Below are 21,186 nucleotides of genomic sequence, written 5' to 3'. Positions count from 1 at the left end.
AATAGCACTGTCAGTTCATAGTATATACGACTTCTCACACGTGCGACACTAGGCCTTACACATTTTCTAATGTCATCATCAAACTGTCTTATGTCATTGGTTGACTGCAATCTCCAAATTATATCTCTATTAGAAGATATAATATACACATCAAAAACCATTTCTTAGGTATTATGTCTCTGGGCTGCTCTCTGTAAATCAAGAATATCATTTATACATCTTTGACTCAGATACTGTGCTTTGAACCTTAACATCAAGACACCATATAGAACATGTTTATAAATGTACATCACCAAAAAATCAAAACATTATTTGTACAACTAAGATCTATGTCTTCTACACTATCAATCTTTACAGACTTACTACTATGTTGACATCAATGACAAACATAGTCATGAATGCAACATGCCAATCATACTAACAATCTCTTAAAGTGTTATATCAATTCTTAGGATACTCCCCCAAAGGAATACCATCAGCATTCATGCTAACACTACCAACTAGCCCTCTCTCCTCAAGCCCTCCAACTTGCTATAAGAATTCAACAACACCTACCTTAAAGGGTACCTAGTAGGACAAGACATGGGGCTTCCCTTAGAATCCATATACTCTAAAAATAGTAGAAATAGAATATAGGATGATATCACCCCAATTATGACTCACTTTTAAACCAGTGGCATGCTCCTTGGGCATGATCAATTCCAACAAGGGTTTGGGAATTCAAGGATTGCCCTGAACCAATAGTGTTCTCACTTTTGATGCAAAATATCATTCAAATCAAATAAAGCTGGCATCTATGACCTCCCAAGTCATATTAGCACTCCATAACTAAACGGGCAATTTCTCCTTGTCTCTGTCTTACTCCAATTTCATGTCCTTTTCAAAAATAGAAACACCCTTGAATAGACACATGTACATGAGAAGTGAGCCAAATGGGAAGCAAAATAAAAAGTGAAGCTCATTCCATACTGCAAGATTTGAGCCATCATTTTAAATAGGGACATTAGGACATGTTCTTTCTCATCCATGTCATAAATATTACAAAAAGAAATATACAAAGCTTGTGTCCTAGGGTTGATTTATTTCTTTAGTAGAGGCTCTAGGGTAGACGGTGTTACCAGTGTCAAGTTTCCCACCTTAGCAAAATTATCTTGTAGAGGCCCACCTTGGAGATATACCTGTTGCACATCATATCTCACCTACAAATCATCTAAATCAATTTTCTCATGTAGAGCAATGTTGGGGTTCAGCATGAAAACCTCTCTGATCTCTGTGGTTGTCACCTTGTGCAGGCCATCCTTAGCCAACATAGTCAATAAATCTATATCCATGAACACTTTTGGCACAACAAGTTTCCCAACATCAAACTCCCAAACATTACTAAGTGGTGTGTCATGGTTCCTCTATGAAAACCATATTTTAAACAATTCTAGACCACCAATTGATGTATTTACATCTCTTAACAAATTACCCTTGCCATATAGGCCTTCTTATTCTTTCAACCTTGGGCTTTTTGGGATCAATATTTTTCCCTTCATAGTTTCATTTATTGAAGTAGTCAGTTGTTCTAGGAAGTCATCATGGATGTTTTTATGTTGGTAATCTATGTTCCTGGAGAAATCCCTTGGTAGAGGCATTTTCAAAACTTTGATAATTCTAAGAGAGAAAATGTTTATTGAGAAGGGTAGTAATTTACCAACATTCCTTACAGATTGTAATTGTAGCAAACTTCACTTTGATCACAACAATTCACAATTCAAAAGTATTAAAATTCAAACACTGTGTAGAATAAGGAAAAGACATGTACATTTTATTATGAATTTATTTGCACAAGGAGAGTTTAATTCACACGATTGACATTCAAACATTGATATCACTACACTCATGTGGACCCATTGGACGTGTATCATTATCTCTTTATGTCTCTATATTTAACATCCTTGCAACTTTGAATAATGATATAGTGATAATGGTAGATCTATATTTGATTTGATGATTAAGAAAAAATCTCAATTTCAAGGGTTTACAAAAGGTAAAACACTGAGAAAATGAAACAAAGGCCATACCAGAAAAATTTCATGATAAAGGGGATACAAAACATTGAAAACTTAGGACACTGTAGTGCCTGCCCCTAGTTTACATTTTCGAGCTACATTTATGATATGATTTCCAAACTCTTTTTGGCCAATTTATGTTTGATGATCAGTATTATTATTTTAGAGATTATCAAATGATGTTTACACTCAGTTTATTATATGATGAGATTACTTGGTACTCTATATTTCATGCATGTATGATGATTATTCAATGGTTTCAGTTATCGATGATGATTAGTTAGATGGTTTATTATTCCATGTGCTTCTTATGGATACTTACCCCATACTGCATGTGTATGTTGTGCGTGTTGTTTTATTTATGTATAAGGGAGTCGTAGTCACCTGCTAGTCAGGATCTACACGATGCACCACTTCCTGCCATTGTCTGTTTAGCTTAGAATATTGTGTTTGTACATGCATGGATTTTATGCAAGTTGCAGGTACCGGGTATCGACTTCCCTGAATTGTCAGGATGAGCGTACCCTATCGCACTGTCTCAATGGTAAGAGAGGGGAGATAAACTCTTAAGTCCAAATCCTAAACCCTTTAGCCAATTGTCCTAATTGATAATTAGGACAAGTATCTGAGTTAAGTACCCTCTGAATGCATCAAATGATGTAATTTCGTGATTATAACCCTTTTGTTTGATTTGGTATGTATTTTTCTATGATGGATTTTCATATGTTGCTTTATGAGTCCTTGGTGTATTTTTTTCTATTAATTAAGTCTAATTAAAAAGACTAATTAATGATTTAATTTAATAAAAAATTATTATGATATCTTTATATTTAATTAATTAATTAATTAATTAAAAGAATTAAAGTTGGAGATTAAAGTTCAAAGATATATTTAGAACAGGATAATATTTATTTAATTTAATAATAATATATTTGGAGTTCATTTTTAAATAAATGCTAAATATTATTGTTATTTAAATTAATTAAATATGTTATCAATTAAGTTCTAAAATAAATTAAAAAGTTGAAAGATATTAATTTATTAAGAATTCTAGATCGCATGATCTAAACATGAGTTAAATATAAGAATTAAATTAAAAGATTAAATTATAAAAATTAATAATGTTATTTTAATTTCTTAAAAGTGCACATAAGATTAAAGTAATAAATTAATTAAGAATATAAGTCAAGTGAAATTTTAAATAAAGTTATTTAATAATTCAACTTAATGTGCATGAAAGTTGAATGCAAAAGAATAAGAAAAGATAATAAAAGTTAATTTGGAGTTAACTGAGTTGTGCAAAGAGTCTTCTCGGGTAAACGTACAATTAGTGCCCTGATTTGAGGAGAAATTGCTTATCACAACTTTGGGGGTTCATTTTTTTTTTAAAAAAAAGGGGAATTTGGACGGGAATTTTTGGGAGACAATTTTTGGAAGCGAATTTCAGAAAGCTGATACCAAGAAAGTTTTCCAGAGGAAGGTTATTGAGAAGAGCGAATTCTCATACAGTTCCTGGAGATTGCATAATAGCATCAGGATCAGGTAGGGTCTTGTGTTTTTGATTATCCATTAAATACGCGATTATCCTTTCCTGTCTTCTTCGTGTCTGGGGTTTGTAGATCTGAATTCTCTGTGATGAAAGTTTTAACTGTTCAATATTGTGAATTTATTAATTGTTCGTCAATAATTTATGTATCCATGAAGACTGGATGAATTATTAGAGCCCTTGTTTTTTCTTGATTTAGAAATTAAGATTTGATTTGGTAAGGGTTTGAGTGTAAAATTGAAAGTTCTAAATTCTTTATATATATATATATATATATATATATATATATATATATATATATATATATATATATTTTTTTTTTTTTTTTTTTTTTTTTTTTTTTTTTTTTTTTTTTGCTTGGAGGATATTGTCTTAATGAAAATTAAATATAACTAAATATAAAATAAACATTATTTATTTTATATATATATAAAATTATTGTTTTAATAAAATTAAAGAAATCTATATTAAAATAAAATTAATTTATTTAGTACTTTTATTAAAATTGAAATTTGAGATTTGTTTTAAATAATATAAAAAAAATAAATAAATATATATATATATATATATATATATATATATATATTTTTTTTTTTTTTTTTTTTTTGGGTGGGGCGGGGCCACCACTTCCCACGCCCCACACCATTCCCCACACTGCCGCAGCAGGTGGTACTGCTGCTGTGCAGCAGTACGAAGTACTGCTGCCTGCGGCAGCAGGTGGTACTGCTACGCAGCAGCAGTACGAAGTACTGCTACGCAGCAGCAGTATGAAGTACTGCTGCCTGCGGCAGCAGTAACACCTGCGGCAGCAGGTGGTACTGCTACGCAGCAGCAGTACGAAGTACTGCTGCCTGCGGCAGCAGTAACACCTGCGGCCGCAGGTGGACGGCAGGCCGGCGGGCCTTTAAAAACGCCGTAAGTTTTAATACGATTTCTTTTTTTTTTAATCATTTTTTTTTTTTAATAATTAGTTTATTATATATTATTGTTAGTTAATTTAAATTTTATAAAAACTTTAAATTATATTGAAATTATATTGTTTATTAATAATTTTATAAATAAATAAATTATTAAATAAACATCATATGATTCTTTATGTATCATTAATTAATCTTATTTAGGTTTGACTTAATTAGGATTAATTAAATTGAAAATTTGTTTAATCAAATTTAATATTATAACACCGATTTTCATGGAAGCGTAGATTATTATAATCAACAAGGATTATTAATAATTTAATTATTACCTTAGATTGTTTTAGGATTTTTGACTTAAAATCAATTAAGGTTAATTAGGTGTTCCATTTGGAGTTAGGAACAGGATAAGGTTCTATCTGTTTAAAACATACGTTCAACTGGAAATGGAAATCTCATATTAACTCAATAGTATATTATCAATCAAATTGAACTATAAAACTTTCTACTTGAATATAAACACTGAAAACTGAAACCTTATTGTTAAACTCATCTGTATGTTTTCAAATCAACACCAATTGAGAGACTATGATGTTTTCTATATATTGTCTATGCTTTTAGTGTTATGGGGTTGGTTTAGCTTTGACCAGTTTAGGATGTTACCAGAGGCTAGGGATTTGTGAATGTGAGGCTAGGATGATTTGTTCTCGATCTTTTCAAACCAACCAAGGTAATGTGATAGTATGCTCTATGATGGATGTATTTACTATTTGTTATTGCTTTCCAGTTTCCTTGTGTAAAGCTGAGGTGTATGTATTTGAGAATACCTAACTTAACCATTTTTGAGTCTCGATCAGTTATATTTGATAACCATTTCTGAGTCTCGATCAGTTATACTTGTATTACTTTCTGGTTGCTCATTAGAGAACCATTGGATTTTGTGACTTATCATTGATGCCTTCAGTTGCTGATAGAGAACTGTCGTGATTACATGATTACTATTTGATGTTATCTGTTGCTCATGAAGAACTGATATAATTTTGTGGATTATCTTTTTATGATGTTTTTCAGTTGCTCGTATAGGACTAAGATGGTTTTATTATGATTCTTTGATTTATGATTTCATGAGCTAGGGTAGGTTATCTATGTGTAGAGTCGGGAAGTGGCTTGCAATGGGGGTCGGAGCCCTAAGAGGCTGCCTTGAGAAACCCATCGTAAGTTGTTTTTAATAAGTGAAAACATTTACACTAAATGAGAGAAAATGAACCTAACAAGATAATTGTATGTTCTCTCCCATGCCATGAGTGCTAGTACAGAATAGGATGGGGTAGAGAGAACGCTTGGTTACGACCTTGCATTCCATAGTATGCCTCATCAGTACGAGAGGATACTAGTGGCCGTAGGATCAGTAGGGACCCGGGATTCCTAAGGGATTGCTCGGGTAACTTCTACATGACTTTTGCGATGAGACTTTCCTGCTTGCATATTAGGTTTCCTATGTGTCTTGTGGTACCTCTGGGATTTAGATGTCGATCTTTTTAAGAACCCTTGAGTTAGCATACTTATAGGATTTCCTGAACTTAGAGAGTATTTATGATTATAGGTTTTGTTATCCTATTTGGGACTTGAGACTATCTCCTCAGCGCGATGGGAGTGGACCATTTAGGTTCCACGCGGTCGGGTGGTAGTGCTTTTACTCTTACCATTGAGATCCGCTCCGTGGTCACTGTGGCTGGAGATTTTGTGATTGGAATTTACCTTCACTATGTTCTTGGATTATTATGATGGATGGTTAGATTTTATGATAGATGTTTTATCATTATAGATGTATGGATGTATCATGTATGGTGAATAGTTTCATATTTTTTTTTACTGTACTTTGTATCATGGATTTGAGGATGTTGTATCTTGATCTTTACATATGTATATTCTTTTAAGCCTTTCATACCCTGTGACATGTACAGTGGATGATTGAGCATTCCGAATTAATTTGCCAAGGAGCATTCGAAACAAATGTATATTATGGACATTGGAGTTTCTGATTATTCTTTCATATGTATGTGATAGTTGATAGACTTAGAATTAATTAAATTTAAACGTGACTCAACGTCTTGGGATCTTTAAGAAATGTAACTTACAATGTATGTTTGTCAATGATTTCATGTTATTGTTTCCGCTACTATGTGTTTGATGTGTATGTCATACTTTCTTACTTTAAAAAAAAAATGTTTAGCAAACTTAGTGAAACTATAGGTTAATTCTTTTGGATCCCTTGGCGGGGCATTACAGACACAACCCATAAAAGAATTTATCCTAATTAAGAAAAACCCTAAGTGGTTTTCAAAAATTTAGAATAGGATCTAAGCTTGGTCATTCAATACATAGGGTTTTTAGACAAGAATTCGTGCCTTATTAAAAAATTCAAAAATAAGGATGTTGCTGACAAGATTTAAAAATTCAAACTTTAAAAGGAGAAACCACTCAAAAAGGGGCTAACAGGTTATAATATGGTCTAAACTTCAAACTCATTAACACCTTCAAGAATCTCACTTCTCCTAGATCCATTTTAGGTTTAGGAGTAGCAGTACCCTATATTCCTACAACTTCATCATCACTAATGTCATCAATATATCTTCTATGATATTGGGTTGTTTCAACAGCTTCCAAACAAGCAACTATTTGTCTCAACATGTTTGCTAGAACTTATTCTCCATCTCTCCTTTCACAAACCATCTTGAAACCCTCTAGAATTGTAGGTTAGACAAGTAGGATTTACAAGAAGGATCCCTAATCATAGATCTAGATTCAAAAACCTAAATCTAAACCATGCTTTAATACAACTTGATGCAAGAGAAAGTTGATAACTAGGGCCAAAGCCTCTCCTAATTACCACCAACCTTGAATGAACAAAAACAATACAAGTAGAGAGAGATAGAACATCAGCATCAATGCATTTTTATTTAATAAATTTCATACATGTCAGACTGTGAGGCCTTCCCAGTTATGGCTAGTATGAAAGATTCAAATTATAGAACAACAAAAATCTTATGCATGCTAGATTCACAACTTGTGGCCTTTAATATTTCACTCACTTCCCCTTTTTTCCCTACCTAAGCCAGGAGAAAAAATCCCTATTTCTACCAAACAAAATTGTTAGAAATAGTGAATATTGAGAGGCGGGTGAATTAGTATTCTCTAAACTTTTGTCACCAACTGGATATTATTAATTACTTTGAACCATGCATAAAAAATTAAACAAATAATGTTGAATAGTAAAAGTAACCATACACAAAGAAAACTCATAACAACATATTTTGTTAACTAGGGAAACCCTAGCCAAGGGAAAACCCCGATGGGGATGATGCCCACAATGATATACTGATATATATGTTCCTTGTTAGAGGATAGACCTTGTTAGGAGTCAATAAGAAAATTTAGTATATAGAGTATGTATTAGGAGACTTTGAATCCCTATTAGGAGATTCCAACCCTGTTAGGAGTTGTCGAATAAAGTATGCAAGAAGAGCTCACTGCCCAAACAAGTAACTGAACTTTAAGTTCCTCAAATATAGATGTATAGATGTTTCAACTTCTTATCAATTAATATCTAACCTTAGCTCAATCTCAAATCACAAAATTAGGTTCTCAAAAACTTTGCATATATCGCTTCACAAAAAGTTTGCATATCACTTTTCACATTACAATGCACACTTAATCTCACAAGATATCCTTTGAATAATTACCATTCCTTTTCACAAATTGTTTCTAGGTCAGCTAAGACCACAATATACTTTTCCAACTTAGAGTAAACATCTAGGCTGCCGGCCCTAATTGGTCAAGTAATTATTTTTTAAACAAAATAATTTATTTACCTTTCATTACAATGTTCTATACATCTTAATTATCATTCTTCCATAATATTTGTATTGATGTTTGAGGTTATACACATCATTACCAACATGTATACTCTTTCCATCTAAACCTCGCTAGTCATAATATGACATTGAAAATATTTTACATATAAAACAATGTACTGTTGTAAACCATTGTCATACTTAGACAATTTTTTGAGTACCAAAAGGCTAAGTACCTTTATTTTTGAGGTTTACTATAAGTATGTACATCATGTGTTGCCATTAATGAGAACATTTGCATATCTATATATAGCCAATTGTTAACAATCTCCCCTTTGGCATTGATGGCAACAAAGTAAGGAAAATTGGCTAAGAAACAAAAACTTTACTGAAATCTACATTACTTATCATCTATTACATTTACTTCATATTAAAAATGCTTCCCCTTTCAATATGATTACTACATACATAACTTACTACAATTTCCTTCTACAGCTTCTCCCCCTTTGACATCAATGACAAAGGTTGGAAGGTCCAAAACTATCAAAACTTTCTATCTTGCTACTTCAAGCTAATATTATCTTCATGTAATCATCAAAATTTATCTTCAAACTATTCATACCTTTCTCCCATGTGTCCTTTGTTTCTTTGGCAGAGATGAGCATTGCACATTAGGTATATGATGCAATCTCAATTACATTAAGTTTGTAGTATGTAAAATTGGAATAAGTGTCCTTGGCTTTGACACATTCCTCCAACTGTCTCTCAATAGTTGATTTCTTAAAAGCAACAGACTCTCTGAATCATGATAGTCTTCTCAAAACTTGTTCTTTATCAAATTGCAATTTGCTAATGTTAGAGTGAACGTTGGCAACTTTTCCTTCAAACTCATCAATTCTGCAAGAGGGTTGTTGTATCTGTCTGGTTAGAGCTTCCAACTCACTTAGCTTCCCTTGAATCTTGTTATCCAACTCTATTGTCAACTTATGAGATAAAGTACATTTGATGTATAGTACCTTGCTAACTTTTTGACATTTTTGAAGTTCCTTGATACAAGTATCAAGACTCATCAAATCATTTTGAATATTCTTACAAATGGTGCTAAAAAGATTAGCATCATGTGAAATTTGAGCCTTAGACTTAGCAATGTTCAACAAATTTGTAAAGTGATCAGCAAATGATTTTACAACTACTTGGGCTCTCTATTCAAGGTTTGCTTCTGTATGTTTGGCTGAGAGGGTATTGTGCAATCTATCAATCACCTCCAATAATGCTCTTTGTAAACTCTTGAATTTTCTATTCTTCTCAATCAATTTTGTCAAAGATGAGATCAAGTTAGTTTAATCATCATCATCCCCAGTAAGGTTAGCGAGAGATATAGGAGTGGATGAGCTAGATACTTTTACCACATCTTCCTCTTGTTTCTTTTCTACTACCTTCTTTGATTTTCTCTCTTCTTCTTCTTCTTTTTCTCTTTCTTTTCTTCCTTTTTTTGCTTCTTTCTTTTCTTTTTCTTTTTCTTTTTCTCTCCTCTTTTCTTGTTCTTTTTTCTTCGTCTCCTCCTCAAGCAATTTCAACTTTGCTTCTTCAACCTTTTCTTTTCTTCTTCTAGCTATCTTTTCTCTTGTTCAATCAGTCTCAACTGATCCTGTATATCCTCTAAATAAGATTCGGGCTAATTGAAAGAGTTTTCATCAATTTTAACAGTAACATTTGTCTAATCAATCTGCATAATATCACCACTTACTGATACTTTTGAAGTTTTCTCTGTAGTGGTAGTTTATGCCTTTAACTCAATCATAATTTGATTGATGGCTATTGTAGTTTCACTTCTTGTAACATTATTTTCTCCTCCCATGAACAAAAATGGCCTCATCTTACTTCGCAAGTAAGGTGCTAGTTTCTTCATCAATTTATTGATTTCATCTTCATCATCTATCTTGCACATAGTTCTTAGCATTGACTTCCAAAGTTCCATGTCTTCTTCATGAACTGGTGCCTTCTTAGCTATAAGTCTGTCATAGACTTTTTTATTTATTGTGCCTTTAATACTCTCAAGTTTCAAGTTATTAAGTGTTGTAGTTCTACAATGCATGCCCCATTTCCTATCAGGAAATGGGGACCCCCTACTTTAAATAGCTTTTGGACTCCTGAAATCAAGATCCTAGTCATCTTGAGGTTCCCCACGAACCCCTAGTTCATGTTTGGGTCCTGCCAAAAAGCTCAAAGATCAAAATCAATCAAAAATTTAATGAAAAGGGTTAAGTGTTAAGAACTTTGGTACACTAAGAGCACCACATAAGGTGCACTAGTGCACAAAAAATTTGAAAAATGTTTTTAGGTGTAGCTGCATAATGGTACACCTGCACAACTGCGGAGATATCCTAACCCTAAAAAGCTATTTAAAGGAGGGAGGGTCTTTCCCTCCTCACTTCACACTCCCTTGAAACCTTTCCATCTCCATCTTCAAAATTCTTAATTGTAACTCTTGCACTAGGGCAGTGCGACCTCTCACTTCCTCTATTTTGTCGAACCCCCTCCTAGCATAGGATGGTGCGCATTAGTGCACCTCTTCGGGTGCACTAATATGCACCATCAATCGATCAATAGATTTCCAAAAAATGAATTAAAAACCTTTAAAACAAATCCTAAAAACCTTAAAGGACTTGGTGCACTAGTGTGCACCCAGATGGTTAAAACAAACACAAAGAAAAAACAAAACAAATAAAACACAAAAGAACTCAAAAGAATTAGGTGTGCACTAGTACACCTAACATCAAAAAAACACAACAAAAGAGCATAAAACCGTAATACTTTGAAATTTAGGTGCACACTAGCACACCTAACTCGGTGTGCTAGTGCGCACTTAGAATTTTTTTAAAGGGAAAATAGAACAAAGGTTTTCTTAGCGCATTAGGTGCACCTCCCTGGTGCACTTGGTGTGCTTAACTTTTTTTTGAGAGGTTGAAAAATGAGTTTTTGTGTTTTCAAATAATGTCACTTTGTAAATTTTGTTCACATCAATGCTAGGGACTAATTAGCGTCCTTTGTGTAGATATAATGGCATCCTCATCAGCTCCTTCAGGTGAGAAAATGACATTGAAGCCTGTAGTCTTCAAGTTCCAAGGAGTTCCATCAAAACCAAGATTTCAGGATGACTACTCAAAAAATAAGGATATGGAATTGGAACACCTAGATTTGGGGGAATTTCTTAAGATTTGCAACAAGCCCAATGAGAGGTCAGAAATGGTTTCTGCACTTATCCAATCTAGACTAGTCAACGCAACTTCACACCCAGTATCAGTGCAATCCTCAGAGCTTGTGATGACACTTGCAGAACACTTGGTCCTAGAGGAAAGGGTGGTGAAGATTGTGACTAGAGAAATTGTCCTAGATTTGTGCCCCAAGAATATCGAGAAAGTATTCCACGTCCCATGTGCAGACCAATTTATTAAACTCACCTATGAACAAGTAGAAAGGTGGTATTGGGAATGTATTGAGGAGGCATCAAAAATCATTCAGTCCTTGTACCATATCGAGAAGATTCCTTTGGGTAAGAAGACTAGCAAGGTTGACATGACTAGGGAATATACGGTTGAAGACATCAGATATTCCATTATCCTATTAAGAAAAGTTATGGGTTTACCTATAGCTAGGCATTTGGACATCTTTATGGTGCATTTCATCGAAATAATCAAGAAAGCAACAATGCAATTAGATTGGGCTTCCACTCTGAGCGAGAACTTATGTGAGCAATTGGTGGTGGCCAAGAATAAAAAGAAGTTTTATATTTAGTATACTTGCTAGCTACTAGGGCGACAGATTACCCAGGGTTGTAAAAAAGAGGTAGCATGTAGGATCCAAATGCATGGCCATATATCGTCTACCCTTAGTTGGTGAAGAAGAAGCTCTCAAAGCAAAGCAAAGAGTACATGATCATGAATGATGCATTCATATTTTCCATAATCTGATTCATAGAAGGAAATTATGTAAAGAGGTTATAAGAGGATGTAGTGGCACAGATAATGGTACTCAGAGCATATTACATTTAGTTTAAAACATTTACATATCTAAGGGTGGCTGGTACCACTGTCAACTCAAAGAAGCTTCCAAGTTACCCTTGTGATAGATTCGTCCTCTTAGAGATTGCTTGGCAAATTGAGTCTGCATACGACAGGGTCAAGAAACAACACAAACATTGTTGGACATAGACTTTAACCATAGGACCTTTTCAAGTGAAAGGGAAGCAAGATATTCCTTCTTTTGAGTGTGAATGGGATCAGTATCCCTTGGAAGATTACAATTCTCCACAGCCATGTTCTGATAATATCGGGAGAGTATAGTATCTAGCAAGCAAAGCATTCACACATGACAAGGCTATTGAAGATCATTGGATGAATGCTACAAATGACTACTACATCTAAATAAGGGACTACTATAGGATGACTTTTTACTTGGAAGAGAAGGCCCTGAAAATGATAGTTCCATTGAAGATAGGGCAGCAAGATTCTAACAAGTTGTTGGATCCTTTATTTAATAGGGATAGAATTGGTGACAGGCCTGTTATGAGTGTTGAGGTTGACAAGGAAGAAAACTCAAATATCAACCATCAGGCTAGGCACATCATTAAAATGATGTAGGATTGGATTAAGAAGCCATTTGATCTTGATCCAATACCTAAAATAGTAATCTTCCATGCACAAGCCCGCCCAGCCAAAGGTAGAGGGAGGAAAGTCACCATTCCTATCTTTGTAGCTCAATATATAGTAAGGACTGTAACTGTGCATCAACTTGATAGACTAGAAGGTTATTATAGAGCTCACAAGAGTGGAGGCAGAGGGAAGAGGAAAAGAAATTCCCCTCAAAGAGCTAAACCAGAAGAGGGTAAAATCCTAGCACCCCCATAGCATGAGGAAGTAAATGTATAAGGGTCCGAGGATACTGGGGCATCACAAGTTCAAGCTAACCCAAAATTGCCACCAATTGCTGCACTTAGCCAAATAGAGATAGATATTGAGGTTTAAGAGGTCTCTCCAACTCAGTAGATAGAACAAGCATCCCCTTCTGCAGCCAAGAAAGGAAGAAAGATCAAAACTCCTGTCAAGAAAAGGCAAAGGGTGATCAAGAGGGTAGTACCTTTCCCATCCATACTGAAACCCATTCCTAAAGAGGAAGAAGAAGAGGATAATGAGGATAACATACCTTTAAATAGGAGAACCTGACTAGCCAGAGCCACAGAGTAGGAAAGGAGAAGAAGTTCTACTGTTACACCGCCATCAATCCTAGAAGAACCTCTGTAAATGACTACATCAACAGATGAAATGCAACAATGGATTGATGAGCAAGATGTGGAGAGTACTAACATATTTAAGATGTAAGATTTTGATTTTATGTCCATAGGGATTGAATTTGTGGGAGACAAAATTAGGGATACACTGATAAATGAGCCCCAATAGGAAGACTTGACTCAAATGCCACCACACTCACAAGGTCCTAAAATAACTCCATCCCCATTGCAAGTTTCAATTGTGAATAAAGGCTCTGCTACTCCCCTTCCTTCAAGTACCGAAGAACAAATTCAAAAGGAGCAGGAGGAAGAACCATAGCAAATATCAACCGATGAAGTGTCTGAGTAAGAACAAATAGTTCAATATCCTCAGCAAGCTCCCCAGGACACTGAGGTAAGAATAGTGGACTCCAATGAAATAGAGACTATGGGGGGAGAGCCATCACAGAGGAAAAGAACCCCAGAAAGGAGTGAAAAGGGAAAAGGGGTAGCAGAGTAAATTCCTTCATCCTCAAGAGGTAGGCCTTTGGTGGAATGAGTTCTAAGGTGGTTGCATAAAGAAGTGATAAGAAATAAAAAGCCACGATTCAACGTCGATGAAGAGGACATGATTGAGTTGATTAAGGTTCTGACGAAAGTCAAGTCCCCCTCAAGAGAGACAAGAGCATTAACATTCATCAACAATGATCAGAATCAAGATTTGTTTTCACAAGTCACTATCCCTCCTCCTGATTCAGAAATAGAAGATTTGGGTCCACAAGATTATTAGATTAGAGAGGTTATGCTCAGGAAGCCCCCATTGGATACAACCAAGTTGATGGTTACAATGGGGATGAAGGAGGTGTTCAGAAGTTTAGAACAGGAGGGGGCAAAACTAATAACACTTCAGAGGAAAAATGAAATCCTAAAGGGATATTTAGCTGAAGTTGTTGGTCCCTTGGATTCTGAACACCCTGAGGAGACTCTGAATGTTGCACTAGAAAGAAGAGATAGGGGAGAAGTACGATTGGATCCATTTTTGAATGCCTATCAACATGGCATGAAATTTTTGAGGAAAAGTGCGTGTTTATCACCCAAGGAGATCTAAAGCTACTTCATGCTATGTGGGAAAATGTAGATAAAGTGGTAGCAATTTTGAAGCAAGATTTTAGTATTATGGATGAGGTACATGCATGGGGAGAAGTTTTGAAGGCACTATAGGCCATAAAGGGACAAAGGTATAGAATGCTTGTAGATGTATATACTATAGAGGAGTTAGATTTAATTGATGATTAGATTGAAAAGATAGTAGATAGTAATAAAGTAATGGAAACATTACATGCAGAGATCCATCAGCTCAAGGACCAAGCTTGAGAGCAGATTTTGCAGGCAGAAAAACATTATAGTGATGCATGTCTCAATATTTTTGAGGATGACACACATGAGAAGTTAATACTAGTTGAGGCAATAGTGTAGAGATTTAGGAAGATTTTTGATGAATTTTCTAGTGATGAAGATATTTGGCAGGCATTCAGGACAGAAGAAGCCTTGCTAGAGTTGGATACCAAACTCAGGGATTTTGCTGAGACCTATATTAAAGTAGACAACTATAGATAGAAGGTCAAGAATAAGTATGATGCCTTAGATTTACCAGATGTGGCAAAAATCACTAATATTATTGAGAAATTCAAGGGCAAGCATCCAAACATAGTTTTGGTATGAAGGGGGACAAAACCAAGAAGCCGAAATTTCAATTTTGACACTTGGCAAAATTTTGCAGTTTTGGACCTTTGAGGTGTGCTAGTGTGCTTTTTGTCACAAAGTGTTAGAACTTTTTTTTTGGAAAATTCACAGGTGCACAGGTGCACTGGTGTGCTTCTTTTGAGGTGCATTTTTTATTTCCAGAGGTGTGCCAATAGTTAACTGCTAGTTCCAAAATTAGAGCTTTTCATGCATTGGAAACGCATTCTGACAGCAGTTCAACTCCAACAGATGCCTAGTAAAGGAAGAACTTCTATTTTTGATACTTCCTAACACTTCTACTTCGACTAAAGGCTTTCTTCTTCTTCTTCTCTCATAATTTCTTTATTCTATGACATGTAAAGGGTCATGCATCCAATTAATAAATATTAAAATGGATGGAGCCCTACTAAGCACCTGTTAGATTGTTAGTTTGTATCTAATTAGTTTGTTTTATTAAATAAAAAGCATATTATTGCATGAAGATATCTCTCACTCTCAACACAAATTGAGGAGATGATTTATTATAAATACAGGATTTTAATATGTAACTAGGGTCGTTGTTATTTTGCAATAATATTATGCTTTTGGTGCTCACATTTGGAGTGTAGTGATCCTTGCCTAAATATGTCGTATTTTTTGTGAATTTATGTTCATGGAATTTTGATTGAGCCAAAAGTTTATTGTGATTATTTTTGGTTGTGCGATCTTTTAATTCTGGTGTTTGCTACAGTTTTATGAATTGCGTTGACGTATCTAGCTTGAGAAGAAATCACCAAATTGTGCCTGCCTAACTTTTTGTCCTGTATGAGTGCACTTTTTGTGGCCTTGCGATTTGATGAAGAGTGAAAGATCATATGGCTATTAAGTTTCCCATCAATGAAAGCATCAGTGGAATCAAGGAAGTTTCACTCATGTTTTCATTGGTTACCCACCAATTTCTCTGAAAGCTTAACTCACAAACATGTTGTTCCTGTAGCTTATGTCCATTAGGATTTTACTTTCACGTTATTTTCTTTAAAGTTTTTGTTATTTGCTTTGCTAACCCCTTGTTAATTTAGGAATTCATATTAGTTGCATTATTAGATTGCATACATAAATAATTAGAAAAATATAAAAATATAGTTCTTTTGCGTGTTTTATTTTGAAGCAGCGAACAAATTCTATGTCTCATTCAAACTACCAAAGGCCTCCTCATGAAAAAAAACATTTATCTTCAACTGAGTGGATTCTAATAGGTCACAAAACCACCTAGAACCTTGTTGTTGATCTACAAGATTGACTTTTCAAGAGAGGAGTTTGAAAGAATTCCTATCATTTAGCATCGTGCATGATGACAACTCTATAGAGGTGGTGCTAGAAGGAGGGCTGCCATTTTGATTTTTGAAATAGAAGGAAAGTGTACCAAAGTTTTGAAATTTTGCACTTTTTACAAGTTTAAAAAAAATTATGAGTTTTTCAAAAGATTCAGCTGCGTTGTTGTGTTGGTGTGTTGCTGCGCTAAATTCTGAGTAGCACCTTATTTGTGAGAAAGTGTGCTTCTACAGAGGTGCACGTATTCTAGAATTGATGCAAATTGGAGGATCTTGATCCAAAATCCCCATTTCAGTGAGATTTGAGATCTTCCCCAAGTGCACACGATTTTCTTGAGCTTAACCAATTCTGCAAGCCTTGCAGTGATAAAGGAATAGCTCAAATTCAACCACTTCCCTTCAATGTTTCATCATCTTCTTCAACTCCACCTCCACAACAACCACCCTTGGGTCCACCAAATCTTCCAATGGCATTTTTTGCAAACGTTGTAGACTCACCAAACAACTTGAGAGGTGCACTCCATGACCTCCCTAAGAATCCCAAGAAATTTTGCCCAAGGTTCATTTACGGACAAACATGAACTACCAAAGACCACATCGAAGTATTCAAAGGAATTTGCAACTAAAAATAGATTACCAATGAGAATGTGGTCCTTTTTTTATTCCCTTACTATTTGGGGGAAGTTGCCTATAATTGGTATGTCAATTTGCCACCTGGATGTATTGGAGATTGGGATATCTTTGACAAATTGTTCTTAGAACAATTCAAAACTTGATAACCCAGCGGTGATACATCAACAATTCGTATCAATCCAAAGAGATCTAGCTGAGACAGTTTTGTGCTTCAATCATCACTTTCATATGGCATATCACAAATTACAAACACCATACACTATACAAGTTGAAGTAGCTATTTAGATTTACCTAAATGCTATGGATCCTCTTACTACTATATTTCTGAGAAGACTTCCTGTAGAAAAAATTCGTACATTGGAAAAAGTCTTTGTAGAAGCAATAACTTTTACTAAGCAAGCCAATCCTAATGGAGGAGGATTGATGCTTCCAGCCCAAGCTATCATGGCAATGCCAACATACCCTGTCAGAATACCTATGATACCTATTCAATTCATACCTATGAATCCAATTCCATTACAATAGGCACCTGCTCTGCAAAACTCTGTTCTAACATATCTAGGGTATGAACCTCTGAAAGCTGCCTTCTTTGAGAAAAAGGCAGTAGTCCCCACTGAAGCAGACAATAGCTTTATTTTTGAGTTTGATCAAATGAAAAAGATTATGTCACAAATGAATAACAAGCTGACTTGTTTAAGGTTTTCACAGGTACAAAATAATACTTTTCAAAGGAACAATGTTGGTCCCTACAACAACAATTATGGCCAAAATTATAACAAGAACTTCAGTGGGAACAACAATACAGGAAACAATAATGTAGGGAACAACTTAAATCCTCCTAATTGTAATAATGGCTTTCAAAGAAAAAAATGACAATGGAACACTTGTCTGAATAATGGAAGCATCCTGGCGGACAATAACAACAATAATGTTCAGTATAAATATATCAATCAATATGACGATGGTCAAAATGCATCTAACAATGATAGTTCATGTTAGGATGAAAATCAAGAAATGACTCAAAATTCATAGGTAAACAACAATATTCCCCTATGTAATTTAATGTTATGTTATTATAATCCCAAGAATACAACCTTCAACATGAAGAGATGTTTGCTTTTCGCAATGACAATTGAAATACATACAATTTAAGAAGTAGAAAGGAACCTCTAATAGATGCAATTCCTCCAGCACTACAACCAACTCCTCCTGATCCAAGAATGAGTAACAATCTGGTACTAGTTAAACCACCATATGGAGGACAACAAAATTAGAACCAAGGAAATGTACCAACAATATTGAAAAACCTTGCTTGATCTATTGAAAAGTATAGTGTCGTAGAAGACCTGAAGTGAACAAAGGCCAACATGTCCATGTTTGACATGTCACAAAATTGTCCACAACAATGAGAAGTGCTTATGAAGACTTTGGACCATACAAAGACCTCCTACAATATGAATACTACCTCTCAAAAGACAACATCCCAACAAGTTAATGCTATGGAGGCATTGCCCACTATGTTTAAAGACAAGGTTGAGGTGCCCCCATTTTTGCTTAGCGTTAGAATATATGGGAAGAATCTTCATAATCGCTTAATCAATTTAGGAGCTTCGTGCAACATCATGTCATTATCCATAGTGCAAAAGTTAGGAGTCAATCCCCAACCCACCAACCAAATAGTGATACAGTTGGAAAAAACAGAGGTGAAGGTCATTGGCATATTAAAGGATGTTTGGATACAATTAACAGTCAACCCACAAATTCAAGATGTCACTGATATACACGTGGTTGATATCCCATAAATATATGGGTTACTCCTAAGTAGAGAATGGACAAAGTGCCTAAGGGGGTGGTTTTCCACAGATTTCACCCAGCTTTGGTTACTGTGGAAAGGTTCAAACAATCAAATCAAAGTAGATGTAGAGCCAAAGTTTAAAAAGATGATTACTAAATACAATGCTCCCAATGAGGTAGCCTTCTTAAAAATAGATTTGGGCTCCTACAAATTAATATTTTTTGATACAGCTGCGGTCAAAATATCAGATGATCAAGATATGGACTCCATGACTTCAACCCCAAAAAATGAGGTCGTAACACAATTCATAGACCATATGATGGCTAATTTATATTTTCTAGGAGGAGAAGCTGACCCCAATATCCTCCTCCTAGGATTTTGTCGATTGCATAAAGTTATCCATTCAGAGTTCAAATATTCATCATGTCAAGAAGTAGTTGCTAAGGTGTTAACACAAATGATAGGAGTAGAGAAATTTATTGATCCAAAATATGAACTCACAGAAAACCAAAGTTCTACAAACATGTATGATGTGTTGAAGAGATTGAAGAGGAAATTGAAGATCTAAATGCATCATATAGTGATACCTCTTCAGATGGCAGAGGTTTTTCTAAACCCAAAGTGAATGAAATCAAAGAATTGATAGGTGAAATTTAGGACAAACAAGAAAAACATATGCTTCTTGTTTTTGAGAACGACAATGGAAAATCAGTAAGCCCACCCCACAAAAGGCTACAGTGGGTACCCAAGAGACAATTATTCCAAGCTTAGGTAAAGGAAAAACTAAGGACAAATAAGCATAAGGCTAAAAAACCCAAGGAAAGTCCAATTTGGACACTTTGCTTCGATGGTTCCAAAAGCAAATCAGGAGTCGGTGCAGGTACTGAGTTGATCAGTCCAAAAGGTAAGTCTTTCTACATAGCATATTGATTGTAGTTTAGATGTACTAACAATGTTACAAAATAGGAAGCATTGATTTGAGGACTTCCTTTTGCACTCAAGAAATGAGTTACAGCTCTCATAGTTGAAGGAGATTCTCAGTTGGTTATTCGATAAGTGAAATCATTATATTCCTATAATGATAAGAGGTTGCTTACTTATAGGAAAAGGGTATGGGATCTACTAGATGATTTTGAAACTTTGAACATAAAGTCTATTCCAAGAAGGAAAAACATGTTAGTAGATGCCCTCGCTATTTTAGCAAGTGCATTACAACCAGTCGAAAGAACAAAATTAAAATGATTTTCAGTCGAATTGGTTGCTGCTTTGTCTATTCCTAACAATATCACAAACTTTCAAGTTTTTCAGGATGATCAACATATTCTTGAATTTATTATGGTCAGTGGCCACTTTAAGGGGCAAGAAATAGATTACACTCTGGACGACGCACCTGAGGATAGTGCAACTCAAGATGAAGATGGAATCTTGAATTTGAAAACTAATACTATTCCTAAGGGGATGATTGAGTTGGAGTGCATTTTTTATCATGATGAATCAGCATTTAATAAAAGGACCACTGAAGAGAAAGGGACCGAGGAATGGGATTCATACAATTTAGGAATGGAGGATGATCCTAAGATGGTAAGAATTGGGAAAGCGTACAATCCACAAGAAAGGGAAGACATGCTCAAATTGCTTCTAGAATATAAGGATGTCATTGCCTGGAGCTATGAAGAACTGAATACATATGACCCTCATATTATTGCACACAATATTCCACTCAAACTTGACACCAAACCTTTTCGACAAAGGCAAAGACCCATCAATCCTAACCTTGAATCTCTGATAATGAAGGAAGTCAAGAAGTTACTGGATGCTAAGATTATTTTCCCTGTGTCTCACTCAACATGGGTGGCTAATTTAGTTCCTGTAGAAAAGAAGACCAAGAAGATTTGACTTTGTGTAGATTTTTGTAATTTGAACTTGGCATCTCAGAAGGACAACTGCCCATTACCCTCGTTGGATGAGGTCTTACAAATTATGAATGGTTCAAAAATGATGTCTTTCTTGGATGGATATTCAAGATATAATAAACTAATGGTATAAGAAGAAGATAGGCTAAAGATGGCCT

At 34.9% G+C, this 21,186-nt stretch overlaps 1 pseudogene; it reads right to left on the bottom strand.

Moving 5' to 3' along the window:
• LOC149551903 (26S proteasome non-ATPase regulatory subunit 1 homolog A-like) overlaps positions 1–21,186 on the bottom strand; it is a 69,456-nt pseudogene that overhangs the window by 45,064 nt on the left and 3,206 nt on the right.

The sequence above is a fragment of the Cupressus sempervirens genome, chromosome 6 (assembly GCF_028749045.1).
Source record: "Cupressus sempervirens isolate cs-2001-9-10 chromosome 6, ASM2874904v1, whole genome shotgun sequence".
Taxonomy (NCBI): domain Eukaryota; kingdom Viridiplantae; phylum Streptophyta; class Pinopsida; order Cupressales; family Cupressaceae; genus Cupressus; species Cupressus sempervirens.
Note: the sequence above shows the minus strand (reverse complement) of the source record. Positions and strands in the feature narration are given on the sequence as shown.